Source organism: Phoenix dactylifera, chromosome 3 (genome assembly GCF_009389715.1).
Source record: "Phoenix dactylifera cultivar Barhee BC4 chromosome 3, palm_55x_up_171113_PBpolish2nd_filt_p, whole genome shotgun sequence".
In the NCBI taxonomy this organism is placed as follows: domain Eukaryota; kingdom Viridiplantae; phylum Streptophyta; class Magnoliopsida; order Arecales; family Arecaceae; genus Phoenix; species Phoenix dactylifera.
In genome coordinates, this window is record NC_052394.1 from 5350842 (window position 1) to 5359254 (window position 8413).

Here is an 8413-nt window from a genome sequence, read left to right on the forward strand (position 1 = left end):
CAGAAGTTGAGGAGACACTTCTGACTGACCTTGTCTATCATGAATGAATTAGAATTGTCTGGCTGAAGACATAAAACTTAGCACTCTGGGGAGGCAACCCAACATATAAATATCTTCTATAAAATAAAAAATAAAAAAAATTACTAACATGCAGGATTGGGGGATTTTGCCCCAATTTTTAATTTACCCACCCATATCAGGTAACTTCACCTCTGTCCTCTTACTGCTTTAAATTTTTTTTAACATTGAGGACAATGCTAGATTTAGTTTGGGGGTATTTTTAAGCATTTAAAAAAAAAGTTTTTTAGTTAAATTTTTTTTAAAAAAAAAAATTAAATTACAACACACAAGGTATATAAAATCTAAGAGCCCAATGACTAGTCAGAAGTAGTGCAAAGTGAGTTCTTTTTATTAAGTTCCTTTTAGTAAGTTGTAAGCTAATTAGTGCTTTGGAATTTCACAACACATCTGGCCTGCATTTCTAAGGTATAGGTTCGACATTGTGTTGAGAATATGGTAGCAACTGATAAGAGCACAAAAGTGCGACCTACATGTCACTAAAATTAGTGCTATTGTTAACAGATAATGATAAATTCACTGGATTAATATTATATTTGGGTTTGACACAGATTATCATAAATTAGAGATAAAATGCACATTGAGTACAAATTTGACTTCAGAAGGATCCCTTCCCAGATCCGACCCGGTTGAAGATCGGGTCAGGTCCGAGTCAGGTTCGGGTCCAAATCAGGTCTAATTTTCTATGCTTTTGGGAAAGAATTTTGGGTAAATCTAATTTGGCCATATCATAACTATGAGGTACTGGGTGACCCATGACTTGAAAGACATGCAATTAACCTCCAGTCAGAACAGATGACCTTACAAGCCAAATTTTCATATCATACTATTTTTTATCTATATGACTAATTGGACGGAACTTGGTGTCTCCTAGCTCGCGATTCATCTTTCGTGATCCAAGCAGCCGCTCCAGCCGTCCGCAGTGCATCACCGCCTTCTCCTTCCTCCCGAGATCCAGGCTCTCCCTAATTCGTGATTCGCCCTCAAATCCCAGCTCTTCCGTGAAACAGCTCCTCCCGTCGATCCCGCTTCCAATCCGGCACCCAAAGAAGGGAAGAGCACCCCAGCATCCTTCCTCTTCCGCGTGCGATCCCGGACGATTCGCCTCCCAGCAAAATCCCGCAGTGCCCCAGCCACGGATCACCATCCAGATCAGCTCCCTCCACCTCATCCGCGTGCGATTGCCTCCTTCCAGCGCCCGGATCCGCGTCTTCACCTTCCACATGCGTCCAAATCCTTCCGTAGATCACGTGCCTTCCATCCGCGTCGCTGCCAGCTCCTCCCGTCGATCCCGCAGCCTCTGACGCCGCATCCGAGCTCCGCGATCACCGTTCCTCCCAGCAATTTCAACATGTCTCCAAGAGCCTATAAGAAGAACGGAGGAGAAGCAGGGAGGGTGTGCTCGGTTGGGGTGGTGGTTGGCTGGTCCAAGGAAGAAGAAGGAGTTCGGCTGCTTCGGTTTGTCCAAAGAAACAGGGGAAGAGGCGGACGAGGGAGAAAGAGAGAAGCATTGCTCTGTTTTCAACTTCATTGAAAACAGAGCATTGCAATTTTTTTCAGTTTTTCGGTTTGAGTTTAGTTTTTTATTTAGGAGAGCAATGTTATTTTTTTGTTTTAGTTGTACTTTAGTTGAAAGTTTTTATTGAGAAGTATATTTTGAGTTTGAAAGCATATTGTTCTTATTTTTAGTTTTATTTTAGGTTTTGTTTTGAGTTTTAATTTTTGAGAGTTTATTTGGGTAGAAAGTTATATTTATTCTGCAATTTTAATTTCTATTCTGCAATCCATTAAATCCTCTTCATGCAATCTATATTCCGGTCTACAATTTTTCTAACACTATTTTCATCCATTTTAATTTATGTTAAAGCTTTTCTTTAATTAGTTAAATACATAAATGCTCTTTGAATCTGACTACCTGTCTTATAGTTAATTTCAATTAGAAAACATTCTCTGGCAGCCCAGAGAATCATTCAACATCTCCAACGTAAGGTTTTTCTTTCGTTATTCAAAAATCGATTTCGAATCCAAGTGAATTTTTTAATTTTTATGCAACTCCAATCGCCTCCCTATGGATCGACCTCTTACGATCACTATTCTTCGAGTAGAACAGGTAAGAGTTAAATTAATTTAAACTTTGTTTGTCGGTTCTAACAACGATCTGTTTAGCGTATTTTTAAGTAAACAGGAATCGGACAACAGCTACCTCGAATCCTGATGAACCATCTTTTTCTGATCCAAAAAAAAAAAATGGTGGATTTAGTCAGGTACATCGAAAAGGGCTACCTATTGTCAAAGGTCAGCGGACTTGTGATGAGGAACCCGAGCATAGGTCCGTAGGGGAGTCTTGATGCCCGACACCTCATGCCAACTGGCGTGAGAATTGTCGACTAATTGCTCGCTACATGGAGGAATCATCACAGGAGTAAAAGTGCACAATATATACATTATCATTTCTCTTTAATGCAAAAAAAAGAAAAAAAAATGTATATTGACCTTAAGAAAGACAATAGTGTGAAAGCCGTCGTTGTAAAAATTCGAGTAAACTGGAATATTACAGATAAAGCCCATGAGGTATTAAAGTAAACATCCACAGCTCTCGAAATCCTGCATATAAGATGATTTTGAATCAGCAAATAGGTCTTGTCCGACCAATTCTTGGAAACTACTAATATTAGCGATATTTTGGAGATCCGAAACCTTAGCTGGTGCATGGTTTAGACTTCACTAAGCACTCAAGTATAAATAAGTATTACAACTTCCTAACGGAAAACTTAATGACTTCAACTTAAATTGCATACTAACCTAGAAATTGGGCTACTTAGTAATTAAAACCTTGTGTGCTTTTGAAATTCTTATCAGTTATTTACTTGAAATTAGACTTTTATTTCATAAACCAAATTTTGTTTTGGGATTGAAGTTTGTGGGTAACTTCACTGCAAACCCTCACGAGACAACACTCGTCCTCTAGGATAACCTAGGGGTTTAACGGCTTGTTGCACGTGCTAAGTGCAATCGTAATGCTCTACGAAAGTGAGTATTTATCTTAGTTCATGTATATTTATATATATATAATAAATAAAACTTTTGCACTCTCATTTTATCATTGTCGCACTAAATTGCTAGAGACTAGCAATAAGCTGGTTGGGAGGTGTGATGAGAGCACAAAAGTCCGATTTTAGAACTGTCTCAAAAGCTTGATTCTCAATACTTCTGTCGCTCCATCCCCGCAGCGATCTTTCCAAGGAACAGGAAGAGGAAGAACTTAACATATTTAAGTTAACATATTTAACTTAACATAACATATTTAACTTAACATATATAATATAACATATATAATATACATAATATATACAATACAAATTAAACCCGATTTAAATTTCATATATATATACATATGATGTGTATTATATAATCATTAATAATAAAATTAACTAATTAACGTGGTATTTGTGTTTGAGTGCAGTAATCCAAGAAACCAATTAACATTAGGATTGAGCCCAATGCCCGGCAGCCCGAGCTCAAGTCAAGCCATCTTCTTCAGTCATTTCCATACAGTTCTTCATCAACTCCCCGGGTTCTTCTCAGCAAGGTCCCAACCGAAGCACATGTCCCCGCGTCCCCAGCCCGCGTCCCCGCCATGTAGCGTACCAGCCGACACGCCTCAGCGTATCCCCGCGTGCCAGCCCAACCGCGATATCAGCTCTTCCCGAGTATTCCGCCATCAGCAGTCGTCCCCGTCTTCCACGCGATCGTCCATCGCGTGCGCTGGCGAAGCCGCATCCCAGCTGCAAGGCGTCTCCAAATCCTCCGCAATCACCGTGCTTCCCAGCTGCCGTGCCGAGCAAATGTAGTATCTCCAGCTCCTCAACCACGTGCCAGCCCATCTGCGAAGCCAGCAGCCGCGCTCCTCATGCGGTTAACGCCCTAGCGCCTTCCGCATCAGGCGTCCGATCGAGTCATCCCCGCCTCGCAACCGTCCATCTCACCGCATCCCGCACCGCATCCAACTCCATCCGCGCGTGGCAAAGATCTCCCCCAGCGAGGCAGATCTCCAACACGTCTTCAACGCGTTTCCAAGACTCCTATAAGAAGAGGCCAGCGGGAAGGTGTGGAAAGGGGGAGGAAACAGAGAGGGAGGAGGGGAGCGCTCGGTTGTGGGCCAAAGAAACAGGGGAAGGGAAGCTCTGTTCCAAAGAAAAAAAGAGTTTTGAGTTTGTGCTCTGTTTTCAAACAGAGCACGTTGTTCTTCTTTTTCTTTTTACTTTTTTTTGTTTTATTTTAATTAAGAGCAGTATTGTTTTTAATTTTAATTAAGAGTTTTATTTGTAATTCTTTCTGTTGCAATTGTGCTGGAGAGTTTTATTTTAAGAGCTTTAGATTTGCAATTTTAATTTATGTTTTTCACATTCTATAATTTTTCTTTTCATGCAATATATGAAATTCTCTCTCATGCAATCTAGGTTCCAGGCTTTAATCTTCTTAATCACTGTTTTCATCCATACCAACGTTTTCCTTTGAATAGTTAAATATTTCATGAAAATTTATAAATCCTCTTCGATTTCTAAGTACTTGTCTTTTCTTTATTTTAAAAATAATGAAGATTCTCTGGTAGACCAGAAAATCAGTCAACATCCCTAACATAATATTTTTCTTTTATTATTCAAAAATCGATTTTGAATTCGAGTGAACGTTCTAATTTTTATGCAACTCCAATCGTCTCCCTGTAGATCGACCTCTTACAATCGCTATTCTTCGAGTAGGAAAGGTAAGAGTAGAATTTAAATTTAACTTTTGTTCGTCGGTTCTAACAACGATCTGTCTAGCATATTTTTAGGTAGACAGAAATCGGACGAACAGAATTTTGGCGCCGTTGCCGGGGAGATTTATTTGGACATTTTTAAAGACTTCCATGATTTCATCGTACTGAGTTTTTTTTATTTGAGTCTTGCAGTCTACTAGAAAAGGGAGCCTAGTAACGAAAATACCACTTCACACGAGCTAGAAGCGAAATTGCTCCTGTTTGGTCCAAGAGCTAGGCATTTGTTCAGTAACGAGGTAGTTGACTATGTCAGCATACCATGGAACATTGGTATGGGAAATCATCATTAGTTGTTCATCCGGAAAAGTTTTGGATACAGGTAATGATTCTGCAGATGACTCAACAATCAGTCTGGACAAGTGGTCAGCTACTACATTTTCAGATCCCTTTTTGTCTCGAATTTCAAGATCAAATTTCTAGAGCAATAGGATCCAACGGATGAGCCTTGCCTTAAGGGCGGCATGATCGGAATAAACAAGAACCTTAGATCCTATCAGGTAGGGGCGAAATTTATCTAGGGCAAAAACAACTGCCAACAATTCTTTTTCAGTGGTGGAATAGTTGAGTTGGGCGTCATTCAGAGTTTTGCTCGCATAATGAATAACATGGGGAAGCTTCTCTACTCGCTGACCTAAGACAGCACCTATGGCATAATCGGATGCATCACACATGATTTCAAAAGGACGACTCCAATCAGGACACCTTATGATGGGTGCTGAAGTCAATCAGACTTCAGTCTTTCGAAAGCAGTTACACAAGTTGGTGAAAAATTGAAAACAGCATCTTTGGCCAACAAATCACATAAGGGTTTTGATATTTTACTAAAATCCTTGATAAAGCGGCGGTAAAAACCCGCATGCCCTAAAAATGATCGAATTTTCCTAATAGTCTTAGGAGGTGGCAGTTTAACAATTAATTCTACTTTGGCCTTATCCACCTCAATTCCCCTTTGTGACACAATGTGTCCTAAAACAATACCTGATTCTACCATAAAATGACACTTCTCCCAGTAAAGAACTAAGTTTTTCTCTTTACAGCGTTCTACAACAAGTGTCAAGTGGTGTAGACATTCCTCAAAATTGGATCCAAATACAGAAAAATCATCCATGAAAACTTCTAAAAATTTCTCCACCATGTCGGAGAAAATACTCATCGTTGGAATGTAGCTGGTGCATTGCATAACCCAAAAGGCATGCGGCGATAGGCAAAAGTGCCATAAGGACAGGTGAATGTGGTTTTCTCTTGATTCTCACGTGCAATTGGAACTTGGTTATACCAGAATAACCATCAAGAAAACAGTAATGAGAGTGGCCAGCTAGACGTTCTAACATTTGGTCAATGAAGGGTAGTGGGAAGTGGTCTTTCCTAGTCATGGCATTCAACTTTCTGTAGTCCGATGCACACTCGCCATCCAGTTTGGGATTCGAGTTGGGACTAACTTATTTTGGTCATTCTTGATCACAGTAATTCCAGATTTCTTGGGTACGACTTGAACTGGGCTCACCCACTGGCTATCAGAAATAGGGTATATAATCCCTGCATCTAAGAGTTAATGATTTCAGCTAGAACCACATCCTTCATGACTGGGTTAAGTCGCCTTTGTGGTTCTCTAGAGGTTTTTGCATCCTCTTCTAGATGAATTTTATGTTGGACCACAGAAGGGCTAATCCCCTTAATATCAGCTATAGACCAGCCGATCGCCTCTTGATTTTTCTGAAGGATATTTAACAACTTCTCTTCCTGTTCTTCAGTTAAATTTGATGCAATAATAACAGGTAAGGTGTTGTTGTCCCCTAGAAATGCATATTTTAGGTTTTCAGGCAGATCTTTAAGTTCAAGCTGGGGAGGTTTGACACTTGAAGGTACTAGCTGGGATTCAGGTATAGGTAATGATTCAAATTTAGTAGCCCATCTGCTAGTATCCATTACAGGAATGGAATCTAGCAATGCATTAACCTCCTGATTCGACTCTCTTTCCTCACAATCTTGACTGAATTGGGCCAAACATCTTTCTAGTGGATCAGAATAACTTGATTCCTCGAAGGACTTACTGATTATGTTTTCAATCATGTGAATTTCTTCTAAATCATCCATCTCAGATGGTTGATTACTACTGTGAAAGACATTGAGTTGGACGGTCAAGTTTCCAAATTCTAGGGTCATTATCCCATTTCGGCAACTGATCACAGCATTTGAAGTGGCCAAAATGGTCTACCAAGGATTACCGGAATGTGACTACCTGGGTTTTTCACTGGTTCAGTTCGATGACTACAAAATCCACAGGGTAATAAAACTCATTTACCTTTACAATTACATCCTCTACAATTCCCTTAGGATACTTCACAGTCCTATCTGCTAATGACAAAGTAATGTTTGTGGGCTTTAATTCCCCCAAACCTAGTTCGGTGTAGACAGAATAAGGTAATAAGTTCACTTGCTCGTAAGTCTAATAGGGCTCTACGAATGATAGTTTCTCCTATTTTAATTTCAACAGTGGGGCAACCAGGGTCCTTGTATTTTGGGGCAATCTGTTGTTGAATAAGAGATGAGGCTTGTGCCACCATCACAGCTTGCCTAGGAATACTGGTTTTCCTTTTCACCATGGTTAAGTCTTTTAAGAATTTTGTATAGGAGGAGATCTGTCTGATGGCATCTAGGAAGGGTAAATTTATTTGGACATTTTTAAAGACTTCCATGATTTCATCGTACTGAGTTTTTTTCTTTGAGTCTTGTAGTCTACTAGAAAAGGGAGCCTTGGGTGTGTACGTCTCTATTGGTTTCTCCTCTATTCCTTGTGTTCTCTGTTCTTGTGTCTTTTTCTGGGTGGGGTTTGGTTCATGCTTTTCTTCTTTTTCTTGCACAGGAAGTTGGACTTTGTTGTTCACTTGCTTGCCAGACCGTAAAGTGGTAATTGCCTGGACTTCATGGGTAGGGTTTCCATTAGAATCAATTTGAAACTGGCCTCTCGGTCCTTGATTCTGTTGTCTACTAGGGTTAGGTACTGGCTGACTGGGCAATTCACCTTTCCCTATCCCCTAGAGATTGGCTATTTGGCTCAGACTAACCTCATGTTTTGCAATCGCTTGCGCATGATTGGTTAGTCTGGGTTTGAGCCATGTTGGTCTGTTGTTGTTGTTGGATGAAGTCTTGTTGCTGCTTCATCATGTTAGCCATCATGGCTCCAATGATTATTGCTGAGGGATAGGGGCACTATAGTAGGAATAGGTGGAGCCAATGATTGGTTTATTTGTGATGGACCTATCCTAGGAAAATTCTTCTGAAAACCTGGTGGACCACCTTGATGCTGAATAGGTTCATTTTGCTTGTATGAGAAATTTGGGTGGAACCTATTATCAGGGTGGTAGACTGGGCTGAATGAATTGGAGTGGGCTTCTTGAAGGCACTATATGAGTTAAGAGCATTTACCTGCTCAGCCTTAATGTTGGGTAAACTAGGACAACACTCCACTAGATGCTCAGAACTATTACACAAGATACATAAACTATGTGACTCGTG